The 19,977-nt window shown below is 37.7% G+C and overlaps 1 long non-coding RNA gene and 1 other non-coding gene across 2 annotated transcripts; one reads left to right on the forward strand and one right to left on the reverse strand.

Annotated features, from left to right (window-relative positions):
• The first annotated feature begins 524 nt into the window (after positions 1-524).
• Positions 525-2,073, forward strand: LOC110945172. The gene is made up of 2 exons (XR_002595079.1): positions 525-564; positions 1,707-2,073. It is a non-coding gene; the product is annotated as an uncharacterized LOC110945172 (long non-coding RNA).
• Positions 2,074-5,237: 3,164 nt separating this feature from the next.
• On the reverse strand, positions 5,238-5,343 carry LOC118480056. Its single transcript, XR_004861695.1, has one exon. It is a non-coding gene; the product is annotated as a small nucleolar RNA R71 (small nucleolar RNA).
• Between the last annotated feature and the right edge of the window lie 14,634 nt (positions 5,344-19,977).

A 19,977-nucleotide genomic window follows, 5' to 3' on the forward strand; every position in this document is an offset into this window, starting at 1 on the left:
TAACTTAGCAATGTTGTTGTCAAAGTGTAGAACCATGAAAGCACAAGTATGCGTAAATTGATTATGTGTAGATTATGTATGCGACTAGGTGATCGTGTAGTTGTATGTGTCATACAACACTATGTATGAAATGAATGTGATGTTATTAATATGGTCTACTATATCAACATGAATGCTTGTTCAAAGGTTAGAAGTTATATGCTAGAAGGTTGACTTTCTGAAAGTCAACCGAGGAATTATAGTATGATTAGGCATTTTGACACAAGCATAAGAATCAAGAGATCATGGATTGTGTGTTAGACCAATTATGTGTTATGTGTGATAACGGAATTGGATTTCGAAGATATTGAATAATGTGGTTGACGAATCATGTCATATGCATGTTAGTGAAAGCCAATGTTGATAAGAGTTGGTAAATGTATGTTAATTTGAATAGGCATGAATACTAACATTATTATGGCATGACAACATGAAAGAATTGGAACCACACAAGCATGGACCAAGCATGGAAGGATAACGGGTCAAGATGAGGCAAGGAAGCGGTTACGAGCACGGATGCACAAGGTAAGTGACTTCCTACTCACTTCTTAATATGCATATAGATTTCATGTTTATGAGTGTGGGAAATTATGTAAGATTATGAAATGATGAAAGTTATCTAAGTCAAAGGATTTTTTATGAGAATAAACGGGTCAAAATAAGCTTTGAGCGAAAGTGTGTTAAGAGGATGCTAGACATCTAAGAATTTGATCCTTTATGATAAACAACGTTGAAATTATAAGGTTCATGAGGAATCGAGGTCAAATAATCAGATTATGTTGATAAAAGCATGAACGGGTCAAAACTTGGTAAAAAGGTAATAAGTCGATAGCTTAAAAGATTAGAATTTTGTTAACCGGATGTCGAATGTTAACTCCATGAGATGGGGAATTTAATTACGGTCGCGTAGGAAAAAGAATCGAGTGAAACGGGTGCAAAACGAGCAAGTTATGCGAGTTTTAGCATTTATGAATAATAGCTGATCTGGGTGCTACCGTAACTTACGGTAGTTACCGTAAGTTACGGTAGGCTCTGAAGCCATTTTTCTACCGTAAAGCAGTAGGTTGTCACCGTAAGGAATTGGTGGCGCACGGTTGTGCGCTTGGCCGCACGGTCGTGCATATCCGAGTAAATCAATGCACGGGCTTGTGCACTACCAGTGCCCCCGACGTTGTAGGTACCGCACGGTCATGCGGTTGGACGCACGGCCATGCGTCAGCTGCAAGTTCATTAAAATGTGCAGAATTCGTCCAAATCAGTCCCGTAGCCCATAGGGTGTCCCAAAATGTAATCTAACTCATTGTAAAGAGTTCATGAGCTGCAATGAGCGTGTGCGCAAGCATGAAATGGAGCAAGATAAGTATAGAGGCATATGTAAGTTTATGGAGGTACGTATGTGATTAGGCATGAATGAGTTAGGTATGCCACTAGCAGGAATGTATATTTGTATATATGTATAATGTCGGAAGTGTACGCAATGATGTAGGTATGGGTGTATGTAGATATGCATGAAGTGACGTAGATGTGTTTATATAAGGGTATGAACGTATGTATGTAATTGGTTATGTGTGATTATATAATTATGTACAAGTATGTAAGAAAATAGCTACGCATGTACCCAATGAAATTAGTGCTAACGATATTAATAGTATGCCTGGTGAATGAAGTGGAACGCAGGAATAGCAAGGAAGTCTCACCGTGGATCATATGATAAAATGGAAAGCTGGAACGTAAAGAGTTAATGGAACGAAGAGTAAAAGTGAATAAATCTTGTGTGTCTATGATGCGTGCTAATGTTATGACTTTGTGTGGTGAGCGCAGGTAGTACGCAACACGAGGATCATCAAGGGATAGAGATCAAGGACCGAGTCACATGAAAGATTGTACGGGGTGTATAAGAATGTAATTTGTTATATATAAGTTATGTTTTATTCTATAATTGAGTTAGTTTGATGTATTCAATATAGAGGAGTTATTTTAAAAGTGAACTTTCAAGTAAGACATAAGGTTTATAATGAAAGAAATTTTATGGTACGAACTTCCGCTGCGTCTTTTCAGTAAAAGCGTGTTAGGGCGTTACACTGCTTCATTAAACTATTTATGTAAACAGCCCACTAAGTGGCAAATTTCAAATCTATTATAAGGGTTGACGGGTGGTCCGTTGGACAACCCTTAAATGGTTTAAAAAGATTAAAGTTCCATGTTCTACTTGGGTATTTGCTTGAATATAGTAACTATGAGTGTATGTGTGGTTTCACAGGTAAAACGCTTAATACGGTGAGGTTAAGTATATGGCATTGTAGTGGAATGGCTAAAGATTAATTTCCATCACATCTCATTAATATCTACAAGGAATGAGGCGGCGTACCTATTTGAAAGACACAATTGTTTTAGCAAAAGTCAACAAGCAACATTAAAAAAATATATCATTTGTTTTTGTGGGGTTCTCGAGAGGCACACAAGGAGATTTATACAAAAACATCATGTGCACATGGGGGACTTTCGATGGCAGCAGGCAAAACAAAAGTCAACAATAGCATCACGTTGGAGTTTTTCTTGGCAGCATCACATCACCATAAAAACATCAAAAACATCATCATCATATGAGCAGGTCTTAGGTGTAGCATTATTATCATTATCACTTACATGGGCCAATATCATTGGTATCATTTGGGCGGCACATGTTGGAGGCTTTTTGGATTGGGCCGACATCATCAATCATCATCTCAACCTCAACCGTCATACAAGGAGAGCCTGACATATCATTAGCAACATCAACATCATTAAAAAGGATTTGGCAGTTGGTGAGTGGGCCGCCATATTGAGAAGAGAGGCACTTGTGGAATGTTAATTGGGTTCTGTGGACGGCACATGCAAGTCAGAGCTCCACCTTAATTTACGGTGGAGCCGTAAATTACGGCGGCCATGAAAAGTGCACAAGTCTCCACCGTAAATCAGTCTTTTTGTACCGTAACATTTTCAAGATTACCGTAATTTACGGTATGACCGTAAATTACGGTGGACATGACGAGGAAAATGGTAACTGCTCATTAAAATCGATTTTATTGTGTCTTTTGACATTATCTCATCATTGACGGTTCTTGGACACCTTGGGGGCGAATTTGGAGAACTTGTTGGGTTTGTGAACATTTCCAATCATTCGGTTTGTTATTTCGATTCGTATGAACAATAGATTAATGATGATGATGATTCACCGAGCCATGTCCGGCTAAACTCTTCGGTGATCATCCTAGGTGAATGTTTCTGAACCTTTTGTGTGTTTATTTTCTGCATTTCTAGAATGGTATCTTGCGTTGCCTTAATGTCATGGTGTATGTTTGATTGTTTGTAGTGTGTTAATCCATATTGCAATTTCTAGTCTTGATCGTACGTTCTTGGTGCCGTTGGCAACCGAGATATCACGGGAAGGGTTAGGGTTGGTTATTGGTTAATAGATCATCGGGAAACAACCTCGCGTTATTTAATCCGAGTACTTTGTTCCCTTTTATCACTTCAATCACATATACACGAGTTATGTCTATGTAACTCTTTCTAGTGAAATTGCACACAATTGGTTAAAGAAACTGAAACCTAGGGTGATCCTTGTTCTCTCCTAATTGTTTACAACCAACTTTGATTTGAATTAGTTCTTAATTTAGTTTTCTAAAACAACAATCCACAATCTTGAATTTTAATTTTCTGCAATTTAGTTTAATATTAGTTTAAATACAAAGCTATACAATCAACACATTTTCCACATACTCCCTGAGTTCGATACCCTCTTACCACTAACTATAGTTGTTTGGGGATTAAATTTGCGTGACCCACGACATCACGTCAAATTTTGGCGCCGTTGCCGGGGAGTAGTGCGCAACGTGTGTTAATTTCATAGTTTTGTTTGTTATTTTCGGGTTTACGCTGGTTGTGTTTAGTGTGCAGGTACTTCAGGTGTATGCATACTAGAGGCTCTAACAGGTCATCACCGCTATCGTTTGATCCGGAAATTGAAAGAACGCTAAGACAAAACCGAGTTTTAGTGAGAGAACACAAAATCATTGGTTCACCCACTTCACCCATTACACCAAGAAACATCATGGCGGATTCCCAAATTCCACCTACAACGGGTCAACCATCTTCAACCTTTATACCTACTTCCACTCAACCATCACCAAACACCACATTACCCAATACCATTGCTGAATTCACACCATCCCATGTCACCCAACCAATTACCACCCAAACTGAACCTTCCATCACTTACAATCCATCCACTACAATCCCACCATTATCTCACTTCTTTCCCCCAACTACGGGTCAATCAACATCTACTTTTTCAATTGCACCGAGTTCTACTATTGTGCATGCTACCTCATCCTTTAGACCACAACAATCGGGTTTTCAATATTCAACCGTTCCATTTGGGCAAACTTTAGGAATTCAAGGGGGTGGTTATGATGAGGGATTTGAAGACTTTGAGGGGTATGAAGATGATGGGTACGGGTATGGAGATTATGGTGATCAAGGGGATTTTGGTTATGTTCAGAGTCAATCTCAAGGGATGGCAAGTGTTGGTGGAATGCAACATCAACAACTTATACCACAACACATTCGGCCAAGACCACAAGGGCCACCAATACAACAACCGATTCCATTGCAACAGGTCCGGCCACAACATGTACACCAACAACAATTTCAAAGACCACCTCAGCGCCCACCGATGCGACCACAACAGTTTCAACAACCGAACGCACCGCAAGGGCAAGTACCAAGGCCGAATGGTCCTATGATTCCGAGAGGTAGGTACGGTGTACCAAGAAGACATCTTAGAGAAAATGTGCGGGGCATAGAAGCACATTTTCGGCCGGTAATCACGCAAAATCCTTCACCGGTAGTCATTCCTCATAATGATCAAGGGCGCACGTTCGAAGTGAGAACCAACTCGCTACAAAGTTTACCAAAGTATAAGGGGTTGGCAAATGAAGAGCCTTATTTTCATTTAGAGGCTTATGACTCTATATGCAACACTCTTGGGAGTCAAGGGTTTTCGGCTGACGACATCAAATTAGTGTTGTTCCAATTTTCGTTGGAAGAGAAGGCTAAGAAGTGGTTCTACACATTACCTTCGGCATCAATATATACATGGGGGGAGATGCAACAAACCTTTTTGGATAAATTCTACACCGCCCAAAAGACCAATGATGCGCGGAAGGGATTGAGAAGCTTTCAACAACAACACGGTGAGATGTTTCATGAGGCGTTTGAGCGTTTTAACATGATGATTAAAAACTGTCCTCATCATGGGATTGAGTTATGGGAGTTGATGAACGCCTTTCATGAGGGGTTGAGTGCCGAAGACGCACGTGATCTAATGTCTATCACCGGAGGGACGTTTGGAACGAACTATGAGAATGAGGATTGGGAGTTTTTGGAAAGCATGGCAACTACATCAAAGAGGAAAGCCCAAGCTTCGAGAAGAGCCCGACCGACCACTAACCGACCACAAGTGCATGCCATAGATGACGGTAATGTTCAAACTACTAACCAAATTTATGATGTTTGTGCTTTGTGTAATGAGATAGGTCATGCGGCTGAAAATTGCCAAGGGATGTTGGAAGGGCAATATGAGGAAGTCCATGCGGTTCAAGGTCAAGGTCAAGGAGGTGGTAGGAACTACAACAACATGAATTCTAATACCTACCACCCCGGATTGAGGAACCACCCGAACTTTAGATATGGGAACCCGTCAAATCAAGCGAACCCAAATTTTCAAGGTAGCCAAGGTAATTTTGGTTCACGGCCATCTTATAATAACCAAGGTGGGTACCGAGGCGGAAATAACCAAGGGTATAAAAAACAATACCAAACGGGTCAAGATCAAGGGGGGTCTTCGGGTGGAAATGAAATGATGGAGATGTTGAAGGCGATGCAAAGTGAAATGCAACGAATGAACCAACGTGATGAGGTTCGGATGCAAAAGGACGAGGTTCGTGACAAAAGCATCCAATCGTTGACCACTCAAATGGGTCAACTTGCAAGTGACGTGGCGATGTTAAAGAAAGCAAAAGGCCAGCTACCGAGTGATACGGTGCCAAATCCCAAGAACATAAAAAGCATTAACATCAATGTGGTAAGCACCGTTCCAAATACTAAATTTAATGAAACATTGCTAACTTCTTCGTGTCAAATGAATGTAGGTTTAAGAAAAGATGACGAAGTCGAGAATGATAAAGAGTATGAAGCGCCAATCGTGCCTATCCGTGTGGGAAAATTAAAAATCTCTCACGCATTGTTGGACTATGGGGCAAGCATGAGTGTGCTACCAAGCGATCTATACGATATGTACGACTTTGGTCCACTTGAAGGTATAGACACCATGGTGAGCTTGGCGGATGGAAGTTGGAGGCGTCCACGGGGAATGGTTAGGAATGTTAAGATTCAGTTGGGAGAATTTGAATACCCGGTGGATTTTCTAGTTTTGGACTATGCTTCTACCAACATGGCATCACAACAAAGGGTGATTTTAGGTCGACCGTTTCTCTATACGGCAAATGCTCAAATTGATTGTAGAGAAGGAATTATTACCATGACCGAAAGGAACCGTAAGTTGTCATTTGATGTTCAGACTAAGATGATTCATTACGATTTTGTTGTGGCGCAGGATAGCGGGTTTAGTGAAAAGGTGTTACCACAAATGAGAAAAAAGCACCCACCGGACCGTGAAGAAACACATATGGGTTCAAGCAGGAGTGTATTTGATTACCCACCGAGTCAAAATGAGACGGAGGCATTTTGTCCAAAGACAAGCTACAGTGGGGGAGGTGATAGGAACCGATTCTTTGAGCCACCATAAATGGGGGTGGCACGGTCTGGCTGAAGACGCGAAACTTAGCGCTGCTCGGGAGGCAACCCGAGGTTTTTCACTGATCTTGTTATTTCTTTAGTTTTCTTTGTTTCAGGGCCATGGCAACACTCAAGTGTGGGGAAGATGTGCGGATATTTGTGTGAAGGTGGTGATAGGAAATTGGATCATTTACAACATCTGTTGTGGCAAACTTCACCAGGTCAATGTACTTTTTCCTTAGACTTGTCATGTTCTTTAGCTTTGAAATATTGTTAGTTTATTAGTTTGCTTTTGTTTATTAAAAATATGAAAAAAAAAATAGAAAAAAAAATACCAAAAAGAAATTTGGGATTTGAGAGTATTAGCGAAAGCTAATGTTCTTGGTTAAAAGCGATCATCCCTTCAAAACTATACATTGGGACAATGTATCCCAAGTGTGGGGATGGGGGGGGGGGAATTTTTGAGAATTTTAAAAATTTTGAACCAAGCGAAAAATGGTCGAAATTTGAATACTTGATATTGTTCCACTTGACACATCGACACCCATTCCTAGTCTTTTCTTGGTGAGGATTTGAGCCACACATGATTGTTATTGATATTTCATTGTTTGAGTGGCGGTGTGTGTTGTGTGTTAATAGAACTTGTGTGTGAATACTTGTTAAATCCTAGAATTAGCATGCTTTTGAAAATGATAGGGGACTTTTAGGTAGCCTCGTCTAGATGTGTGAGAGTGTGGGAATTGGGGGTTGGACCTCATACGTTACATATATGAGCTTGGTATTGTGAGGGGTGGGGGTGTGGTCCTTAGAAAGCCATGTTGAGCCTTAGACCATTCGATTGTGACCCAAGCCTACTTCTTACAAAAATTTTACCTTTTGAGATGACCCGGTTTAGGAGATTTAGTATGTAGTATTAATGTTTTTGTATATATTGTTGAGTTTGATGTGTTATGATGAAAAAAAAAATGTTGAGAAAAAAAAAAGAAGAGGAAAATATGAGAAAAGTACAAAAAGAAGTGATTGGTTGCAATAGTAGTTGAAAATGTCAAGAAGCTTCGTATATATTTTTGGTGTTTGTTTCGTAGTAGTAGTAGTAGACATATAAAAAACCGGGTCAAATCAATTAGCTCTTTCATATGTATTCCACCATTTTCCTACCTTTACACCTAGCCCCGTTACAACCCGCAAGTCCCTTTGATTCTAAAGCATGCTAAATACTCAATAGGAGGAGACTTGATTTTTATACAGGCTTATTGTCGCACAAACACACACATGCATTGAGTGGTTCTGCATTTACATGCTAGTAATTTTTGTCACCGAGAGTTTTTTGTGAGGGGTGTGTCTGTGGTATGATTGAAAGTTAGTAAAAGGACGCCACATTTAGCTTGGTTTGCATTTTGATCGCTTGTGATTTTGAAATAGTTTTTGAATGGGTTGCTTGGGACAAGCAACGGGTAAGTGTGGGGATGTGACGGGTGGTCCGTTGGACAACCCTTAAATGGTTTAAAAAGATTAAAATTCCATGTTCTACTTGGGTATTTGCTTGAATATAGTAACTATGAGTGTATGTGTGGTTTCACAGGTAAAACGCTTAATACGGTGAGGTTAAGTATATGGCATTGTAGTGGAATGGCTAAAGATTAATTTCCATCACATCTCATTAATATCTACAAGGAATGAGGCGGCGTACCTATTTGAAAGACACAATTGTTTTAGCAAAAGTCAAGAAGCAACATTAAAAAAATATATCATTTGTTTTTGTGGGGTTCTCGAGAGGCACACAAGGAGATTTATACAAAAACATCATGTGCACATGAGGGACTTTCGATGGCAGCAGGCAAAACAAAAGTCAACAATAGCATCACGTTGGAGTTTTTCTTGGCAGCATCACATCACCATAAAAACATCAAAAACATCATCATCATATGAGCAGGTCTTAGGTGTAGCATTATTATCATTATCACTTACATGGGCCAATATCATTGGTATCATTTGGGCGGCACATGTTGGAGGCTTTTTGGATTGGGCCGACATCATCAATCATCATCTCAACCTCAACCGTCATACAAGGAGAGCCTGACATATCATTAGCAACATCAACATCATTAAAAAGGATTTGGCAGTTGGTGAGTGGGCCGCCATATTGAGAAGAGAGGCACTTGTGGAATGTTAATTGGGTTCTGTGGACGGCACATGCAAGTCAGAGCTCCACCGTAATTTACGGTGGAGCCGTAAATTACGGCGGCCATGAAAAGTGCACAAGTCTCCACCGTAAATCAGTCTTTTTGTACCGTAACATTTTCAAGATTACCGTAATTTACGGTATGACCGTAAATTACGGTGGACATGACGAGGAAAATGGTAACTGCTCATTAAAATCGATTTTATTGTGTCTTTTGACATTATCTCATCATTGACGGTTCTTGGACACCTTGGGGGCGAATTTGGAGAACTTGTTGGGTTTGTGAACATTTCCAATCATTCGGTTTGTTATTTCGATTCGTATGAACAATAGATTAATGATGATGATGATTCACCGAGCCATGTCCGGCTAAACTCTTCGGTGATCATCCTAGGTGAATGTTTCTGAACCTTTTGTGTGTTTATTTTCTGCATTTCTAGAATGGTATCTTGCGTTGCCTTAATGTCATGGTGTATGTTTGATTGTTTGTAGTGTGTTAATCCATATTGCAATTTCTAGTCTTGATCGTACGTTCTTGGTGCCGTTGGCAACCGAGATATCACGGGAAGGGTTAGGGTTGGTTATTGGTTAATAGATCATCGGGAAACAACCTCGCGTTATTTAATCCGAGTACTTTGTTCCCTTTTATCACTTCAATCACATATACACGAGTTATGTCTATGTAACTCTTTCTAGTGAAATTGCACACAATTGGTTAAAGAAACTGAAACCTAGGGTGATCCTTGTTCTCTCCTAATTGTTTACAACCAACTTTGATTTGAATTAGTTCTTAATTTAGTTTTCTAAAACAACAATCCACAATCTTGAATTTTAATTTTCTGCAATTTAGTTTAATATTAGTTTAAATACAAAGCTATACAATCAACACATTTTCCACATACTCCCTGAGTTCGATACCCTCTTACCACTAACTATAGTTGTTTGGGGATTAAATTTGCGTGACCCACGACATCACGTCAAGGGTTCCTATTGGAATGTTGAGGTGTCTAAGGTTAATACAAACTTTGTATTTACTAGAGGATGGCCTGGAATGTGCAAGGATGTTGGGATACTTGAGGATGATTTGCTTGTGTTTAGCAGAATTGATGATGTTGTTTTTGAGGTAGTAGTTTATAGAGATGAGACTGAGATTAGCTTTTCGAAGAAAGCTGAATCTGACGATGATAGTGTACTTGAGATATCGAAGGCTGATTATGTTGAGAATGCATTCAAGGTACGTATGTATTTAGCATTAGCAGTAAAAGTTTTAATTATTTTAGTATTATATTAATTATTTCATTAATGTTGACCAGGACATCTATGAGGATGAAGAAGTTGTGTCTGTAGGTGAAGGAAGAACCGTTACTCAGGTACTTACTAAATTATTAAAATTATTTATTTATTAATTTAACACATATAAGAATTTAATGTTTTTACAACTATTAGTTATGCTGTTTACTGATGTTACATTTATCCAATAATGTATTATTTAGAAGAAGTTACGAACGAATGCCGAATGCACGCAGAAGAGACGCATGTCTTCACGATTGAATAAAACGCAAGATGTAAGTTTACCGTGTTAAAGATTGTTATATTACTATGGTTATTAAAGTTACTCTATGACAACAGGTTAAGAAGAAAGGTAAAGTTACTTCTGAGAGAAAGGAGACGGTTAAGAATATGACTAAGGGAAATACTGCCTTACCTGTCGACACAAGTGATCATATTGGATGTTCTTCATCTGCTCACAAAGTTAAGGTATCTATACTCGCCACTTAATCAGTATATCTTATATAAACTGTTTTTTTTTGTTCATATATTCAACATTCCTTTAATTCACATGTATATGTTTACTTTTTCATCATGGGGAAACTTATCTTTTCTACTTTCTTTACCCAAAAAAAAAAAAAGAAGAGAGCCGCCAACGTTCAGAAAAAGCTTATCTGTAGAAATAAGATTATAAAGACTGCAAAAAAAATTCTGGACATCTTCTCGACCCTGAGTTCTTTCATTTTGATTGCAAAGGAGACAATAGGCTGGTATACCGTTTTTTATAACAAACTAATGATTTATGTTTATTTGTCTGACTATTATTTTTTTCCACACAATACATGTAGCGTCTCCCTATTGATGTTCCCAGACGAGCAGGTCTTTCTGTTGATCTTCATCCTTTGAAAGTTCAAAACATGGTTGGAGTTGTGGAGGTTTATGATGTTAAGTGGGAGTTAAATGATTTAAAGCCACATTATGCGTTGGACGGTTGGCGAAAGTTTATGACTGAGAATAAGTTGAGGTTTGGTGATATGTTGCACTTCACATACGTGTCTTCGGAACAGAAGATCATATTAAATCAAGTTACCTTAGTTTAACAACGACATTTAAGTATGTTCTGATATCAGATATTATAATTATGAATTTTTTGATGGTGATATTGTATGTTTTTTTTTAATTATTAACTTGATGTTTTGCTGCTATGTATAGCTAACATGATAAAACACTGTTATTAGCACTTTATGTTTTATATATAGATGATATCATGCTTCTTTTTGCTAATAGTAACTGCAATTAGTAGAAACTTGGTTTATTAATCGCAAATGTGACATTCTTCTGCATTTATGGGTTTATGAATTCAGAATAATGGATGGATGTATATAACTGTATTTGATATGATGATGTTGTGTTTCATGTTGTCAAAACCAGGGTTTGAACATCTGTTTGACTTTTGTTCAATAGTTAATGGAAATACAATAACAAACAGTGGTTTGAACATCTGTTTGACTTTTGGTCAATAGTTGATGGAAACCCATGTTAGGTTCAACAGTGTTTTGAAGAGGAAAACAATGTGAGAAAACAGTAGATTTGATTAAGTTAAACATCTGTTTAGATTTAAACAGATGTTTGGCCTTAAACAGATGTTTGGCCTTTAACAGATGTTTGGCCTTTTATATCAGAGGTTTGGACTTAAACAGATGTTTGTGCTTAAACAGATGTTTGGTCATAAACAGATGTTTTAACTTAAACAGATGTTTTGCCTTAAACAGATGTTTGGCCTTCTATATCAGATATTTGGACTTAAGCAGATGTTTGGCCATAAACAGATCTTAGGCGTTAAACCAAACATCTGTTTAAGCTCAACATCTGTTTGACTATTGGTCAACATCTGATTGACTTTTGGTCAACATCTGTTTTAATTTTGGTCAACATCTCATTTAGTATTCAACAGAACTTTGAATAACTCAATATCTGTTTAATTTGTTGTTTCGTTTTCTTGAATTCTATGTAATTTTGTAAAGTAGTATAAAAAACAAACATTTTTACAAAATCCCAACTCACCCTATCATTAAAGTAATTTTGTAAAGTAGTTTGCTCTCAACATAATGGAATTGATCATTAATTTATATCAATTTTGTAAGTATGCAGTAATTATTTTTTTACTCTCTGTTAATATATGTTATGCATGGTTTTCTAAGAAACGACCTGTGTTTGCACACGGGTCTTACCGCTAGTACATATAATAAAAGAAATCAGTTGGAGGACACATGTCAGTCTCTCAGCCACTCTCTAATCATATTTGGTATTCACTTTATTTAGTCTCACGATTTAATCACTTTATTTGGTCTGGATTAATTAAAAAATTAATTTCAATATTATAGTTTGCTTTTATTGGATTTCTAGATTCCAGTTATTCAAAAATTAGTTTCAAAATTATGGTTTTCTATTATCGGATTTCTAGAATCCATTTATCCATTTAAGGAACTAGCCAACGAAATACCATATATATTGAAAGAAACAAATTGTTTAAATTACAAAACATTTGTTAAAAGTTAGATTTTTACTTGTATTATCAATTATTATTAGATTTAAAATTGAATTTGTTAACTTAATCTGTTAAATGTAGCTATGATATTTCTACGAATATATTAAAATAATATACTTTCAACTTCTATTTGATTAATTAATTTAAACCCTTAATTAAATCATCTATACTACTCTATTTTATATCTATATCTATTTTAAACTATATCAAAAAATATTTAATGACACGTGTCATCCGTTTGGGGTATCTAATTTTTATTTTCCCTCTATTTTTCCTACTTATCTCAAATATATTAGATAAACAATAAATTAATACTAAATTTTATCCCACTTTTAATATCGAATATAATATTTCAATTTTTCGAATAAAATATTAGTTATAATTGAATAATATGTTTGACCATAATATCTTTGTTTCAATAATTATCTTTGCAATCACCAAATCTATCGTGTATTGATTATATCCGTTAGTTTTTTAAAATAACATTTTTTATTAATTGGTATATAAAATTATATTTATTCAACCCGTGTAATACACGATAGTCAGATCTAACTTTTTTATTATTTAGTATACAAAAAGAAATTTATTCATCCTGTATAATAAACAGGGTTTTTAAGATATAACTTTTTTATTATTTGGTATATAAAATTATATTTATCAAATCCGTACAATACACAAGGTCATTAATGATATAACTTTTTTATTATTTAATATATAAAATTACATTTATTCCAGGTGTGTAATAGACGGGTTTTTTGAAGATATATTGTTTTATTATTTACTACATAAAACCATATTTTTTCAACACGTGTAATACACGGGGTTCTAACCTAGTAATCATATATGTAACAAAGATCTTTTCAATCACATATTCTTTTTTTTTTTTGAAAAAAAATATTATAATTATAATTCTAATTCATATATAGCTGGGATCACAATTGCATTAGGCTAGAGGGTATGGTGATGGTCCTCCAAGGGAGGATGATCCGCCACGTAGGCGTCACGTCATAGTCCTCCCAAGGATGGTCCATCCCACAAAATTAGAGGGTATGGAGGATGGTCCTAGATGATCCTACCCCACCACTTTTATGTTTTTTATTTTTTTAATTTTTTACTTTTTTAACATTTAACAAATAAACTAACAAAATATTTTTATTAATATTAAAAACACATTAGATAAACTTAAAAAAACATAAACTTAAAAAAATCCTAATATATTAAAATAAGCTACTAGTTTTCGTCCTCCATGTCATCGGCGGGTTCGTTTTAAGAATTACATAGACTTAACAACTAGATTTTTTTTCTTAAAATGCCTTTGAACTTTCACCTTTTAAATGAGAACGATTTTTTTTAATCTAATCTAAAAAGTTCAAAACTACACCCAAGAAACGAGCTGGCTAATTTCTCTTGAAATTGGTGAACTACGTATATTTAATTCAATCGGACCTCAAGTGAAATTTAACCAAATTTGACTTTCTGTTTGTCTCTTTCTTAAGACCGTGGGGTATGGTGGGACGGGGGTTGTGCTTGGGTTGGGACATTAGTTGACACGTGGCTTGGGTGACAGACATGGGCTAAACCCACATTCAACACGGTATGGTGGGGCAGGGGTTTGGGGCGTGGGTTTGGTGGGCTTCGCTGGGCTGACCTGCTGGGCTATTTGAATATTATTTAAAACAACAAATTTAATTTTTTTAATATTTTTAAATAAAGAAAATTACAAAAAAAATCCTAACTTTGATATTTGTTTTTTATCTCTTCTCTCAACGCCAAGACTAGTTGTAACTCGTCACCCTATAGGTGATCAATGGGCTGGGATAGAAATTTCAAATCATCCCGTTTTTGTTTCTGGGCATCTCTAGTGGCATCTCTAGCTTCTTTGCTCCTTCGTATTCGGCCCTTTGTTGTTGGAATACGTTGAATGTATCCAACGTGCATGAAATGTCATCCAACTGCTCGCTGTATATTCCCCTACGCGAGCCAGAACTCCCAGCTGAATGCGATGCCGTACCAGATCTTGTTTTTTGAGCACGCCTTCTTGAGGCATTTCTTCCATACTCAGGCCGGTTTGGGCTTGGCGAATCATCCAAAAGGTCCTCAAACTCTTGATCTCGTGCATCAGATTGGACTTGGGACGAGGCCCTTGACCTTTTGGAAGACGAGTTAGTTTCGCTACCAATGGGGATAGTCGCCCACTTTGGATGGAACTTACAAATCTCCCAACAATGCATGAAACAGAAGTCGGTCCCCACATTTGATTTGAATGTGACCACTGCATTTGTCAAAATGTCGGCGTCGGTTTTACCACTTTTAGGGTTTTGCTTTTCTTTATTTAAAAAACCACTAAATTTTGTAAGTTGGGTGCTTATCTTGCTCCACTTTGAGGATAAGCTATCGTTTTCACGATAATCCTCCCTTCCCATTTCTTCATGGAATACTCTACTAACCGATTCCCACAGGGCGGTTCATGTAACACCTTGAAAATTTATGTCCAATAATGTATGAACACGTGTCATAAGCTCTGAACGTGTGTAAGAATACTTTAGAGGGACTAAAGTTGAAAAACGGGGAAATTATGTGAATATAAGGGTCCAAAGTCTCAACGATGGATAATTATATTTAAAAATAGCCCTACAAGATGTTTATACCTTCAAACGAATAAATCATGGATCATACGAAGCTAAATATGAAAGAAAGTGAGAAGTTACAAACTGCAGGGGCTAAATGTGTCAACATGTGAAAAGTATACCTCTGAGTGACCTTTTGGCAGACTCGAAGCTTTGTAATGGTAAATTATACTCACTAGAATATGTGGTAAAAATTTCATAAAGTTTCGTTATCGTATGAGAAAGTTATGATCAAATTCGTGTGCGAGGCGTTAAAAGCGTCAACATGAAATTCTAAAGCCTTATGGATGATCTCAAAGTTAACAAGGGACTTAACTAAGTTAGTAAAAGTCGTAAGGCCCTTAAAAATAAGGTTAAGAGGTCAAAAGTGCAAAAATAAACCTTAAAACCACGTTACAAAGGACCAGGGACCAAAAGTGCAAAGAATGAAACTTGTTTGGCAGGTTCAGCAGGGCCAGGCGGCCCGCGTAAAAGCCCCTTATGGGTTTACGCGGCCCGCTTCAGAGTGCAAGCGATAGAATTCTTGGACAGCTGCCAGTTCAGGTCTGTTAACCGACTTAAGGGCCTGTAAAATGATACCGGGGGCTGTGCAAATTGGTTTTCATGCATTAGGGACAGGTGTGATGATCTTACAACATGTGTAGAGTTTTTTGGCACCATCTAATGCAATTAAAACCCTTATATAAGAGCTTCTACGTTGTGAACAATTTGTTCATTCATTTGCAAAGTTCACAAGTTCACTCTCTGGAGCTCTCAGGACAGCAAGCACCCTTCTTAATGATCCCTAAGCATAATTAGGACTCTTGTAAGTGTCCTTAACCCTTCCTAATTCGTTTTAGCTTAGTTAATTAGCTAAAAGTCAAACCGTCGTAATTAAGGTTTGACTTCGTGATTATTTAAAATGTGCTCAGTCAAATCACGAATTAAAAGTACCTTTAAGTAGGTAATTATGTGGGTAACAAACCCTTAAAAGGGTATTTCCAGATTCCCACTCTAACTATGTTAATTGTCGAGTCAAAGCTTACTTTAAAAAGTCAACAGAATGCATATTTTCGAATTAATGCATAATTAGCAATGTAGGGTACATGCAACCTGTTTGATCATTAATATAACTTGGTAAATAATGTAAGAACATGTTCCAACATGTTCAACTCGACAATTTTTTGTTTAAACCCGGTTTGGAACCGAAAGTCGCATAGTTTGACTTTCGCTTTGACTTTCAGTTCTGACCCGTTTTAGTCAAGTCTAGGATTGCTTTAGAGCTTCTTTTGAACCTATATTCATGTTAGTATAACTCCCTGAGATTATGCAACTTGGTTCATTAGATATCCTATTCACATGCATGTTTCCGTTAAATGCCTATATGTTGACCATTATGCCCAAATGACCTTAAAATATGATTTTTGAAAATGTGAAAGGGTAGACACCTTAGCTACTGAATTATAAGCTTGCACCTAAAATTTGAAGTCAGTTGGAGGTGTAGATTAGGAGTTATGCTCATTAGCGTAATTAGAAGCTTCTTTACTAATTAAATGGCGTAAATTGCATATAGCCTAGCTAAACCCAAATTTTTGTACAAAACTTTATACCTACTGTAGTAAAATAATATTTTGGGATTTTTAAAGAGTGTTATTCAATTTTAGGCTGAGCATAACTTAGTGTTCTAAGCTTAATTCGGCTAATGACCGGTTTTGCCCTTTTAAGCTATAAAACGAGTTTTATGAATCCGATTGACCCCAAACCTTTTTCTACTGATCTAATATATTAAATAAATTATTTTGAGCCTTCTGAAATTTTAAAAATATCAGCTTTCTTCATAAAACCCGGAAATGGCTCCAAATCCCCTTTTTAAGCATTTTTAACGCATAAGTATGTGCTAGAACCTATTTAAGCATATGGGGTTGAAACCTACTGATGTATTCAGTAAAATTTTATATTTTAACAGTAGAATAATATCTTAAGATCAGAAATCCAGTTTTGACCTTTTAGGCATATGTGAAATTACCAAAACGCCCCTCCGGTGTCTAGAATGATTAAGATTGATCAATTTCATATAGGATTAATACCCTACTGTTATAACTTGGTAAAATGAGTAGGTTTACTGATTTATTCAGACCTGTAACTCAGAATATCATTTAAACTCTTTTACACCCTTTAAAATGACCAAAATGCCCTTATGAGGCATAGTTGGGTTTAAAACCATTTGGGGCATAATGGAAGGTATCTTACTGATATCACAACATGTTTAAGGAATACTAACTTAGGAAATGTGTATATGACTCTTATGGTTGCTCGTTACGCATTTTACGCGTTCGGATCGGCTTATGTAACTAGTTTACCCATTATAGCCGAAACGGGTCAAACCATATCATTTCAGTCTCAAAATCCAGAATGTGATTAAGTTACCCATATTAAACAAGTATGCAAGCTTGTTGGGTCAAAACCACATTCTAAAACGGTCTTCGCCTTGTCGTGCGTTTAAACCCTAATCTTCATTAAGAACTAACCGGTCTAGGCTTAGGCCAAATTAAAAGACCCGTTAGGATTCTAATAGGTTATTAAAACCTTCATTTCCAGATATAGGAGCCCAGTAAAAGCTACGTGTACTTGCTGTATTTGAATTATACTTGCTCAGGTAAATACGTTTAACTTATTTTCCCTATACGGGCTTGGGGTACGGTATATAAAATACCGCTTGGTCGGGTAATTGACCTTAACCGATCGGTGGTTAAGAGCAGTCAAATAACCCGTTTGAAAATGTTGTTTTGTTTGTATAACGCCTTTGGGGGCTTAATGACCATGTCCCGGATATCCTTGGCATCATTCAAAGAATGGCCACGACCTTAGCATACGGGTGTAGGCATACACCCGTAGTGTATTAAATAAATAAAGTATAACAGTCGGTACGAGAGGAAATCTCGCGGCGGAACTATACTATGTGGTGTGTCTATTAAACTTTAATCCGGCACGACCCGGATACTGAACGCTAACAAACATGTAATTCTTTTACAAGATTATAGGCAAATATTTATCCCAAGTTATAAAAAGTTTTGTGCCGCGGGCATTCAAATCAATTTTTAAAACATTTTCAAAATGAGTCAGTTAAATTGTATTTACCAGTGTAAACTGACGTATTTTCCAAAAAGGCTAAGTGCAGGTACTACGCGTAATAGGCTGGCCACTCCTTAGCATCAGTTTAAGTCTCGCAAGCTTAGGATGCATGAAGTCTGTTGAATAAAAGTTTCCTCTTTGTTTCTGATCCGCCTGTGGATCTATTTCAACTGCTTATGATATTCGACATTACAATTATATTCGGTTAAAATAAATCTATCTTTTGCTTCCGCTGTGCATTATAATTTGTGTTGTTTGACTATGATGATATCAACTACGTCACGATACTCCCCCACCGGGCCCACCAGTGACACGTGGGAATTAGGGGTGTGACAGGTTGGTATCAGAGCCAACACTGAGTGAATTAAACACTAGCCTTTTGGGTTTAGTCTCAGTGCACGAATTGCACATTCATCGAGTTCCAAGTCTAGACATAGAACATAGGACAAACTCTGTTTTGTTTTGATTTATTTTGGGTTTATTTTATTTTATATATATGTGGTTGTATTATTAATGTTGACAGGTTTGACCATGCCACCAAGGATGAGACGCGGACGAGGAAAGGCACCTTTCACAAGCCATGATCATGAGGCCGGACCATCGCACCGGCGTACCCCATCTATCACCATGAGCACTAGTCCACAAGAGCCGTGGCGAGTATATGTTGAACCAGGGAGGCGATCAGTCTCCTTAAGCTCTTCACCGTCTTATTTGCATTCTTCCGGGCCGCAATCTGAAAACGAGCCCGACAACCAACCGCCATCCTTCATACCACTGCAAAGGTCGAACTCTCACCACTCTTATGGCGACCCCACCCCAATCTTTCAGAGCCGGTTCAACCCGGCTAACATCTTTCCAGAACCCGTGGGACTCAACCCACTAGGACCTGAGGATCATTTCTCAGGTGACCATGCTGACGATATGGATGATGACACGGACCCCGTGGAGCCCGCGTCCGAAACACCAAACCACCCGATCGAGATCTCCGACGGGTCATCCTTTCACGGATCACCTTATCGTGGTCCCGACAGTTATCAGGAGAGGTTCAAACAGTGGGACTGGTATTTCACCCCGTCCGAGCACTCGTCTCCTTATCAGCAGCAGCAGCAGCAACAGCAACAGGATCCTTCCGAGGATTCTCGATTCAGGGCAGTCACACCGCCACCACCGCCGCCAGTGGAGCAACAACCGCCCCCGGAGCCACCGAGGCGGAGAAGGTCGAACGCACGGATGTCTGTGCGAGGAGGAATCCGCATCAACACTCCCCAGCCTTCGAGTGGCAGTCATTACCCGCCACTCCAGGAGGAAGAAGACCCATAGGTGGGAGGACCATCAAGCCCCATCCCAGAGATCAACTTAGT

The sequence above is a fragment of the Helianthus annuus genome, chromosome 6, assembly GCF_002127325.2.
Source record: "Helianthus annuus cultivar XRQ/B chromosome 6, HanXRQr2.0-SUNRISE, whole genome shotgun sequence".
NCBI lineage: Eukaryota > Viridiplantae > Streptophyta > Magnoliopsida > Asterales > Asteraceae > Helianthus > Helianthus annuus.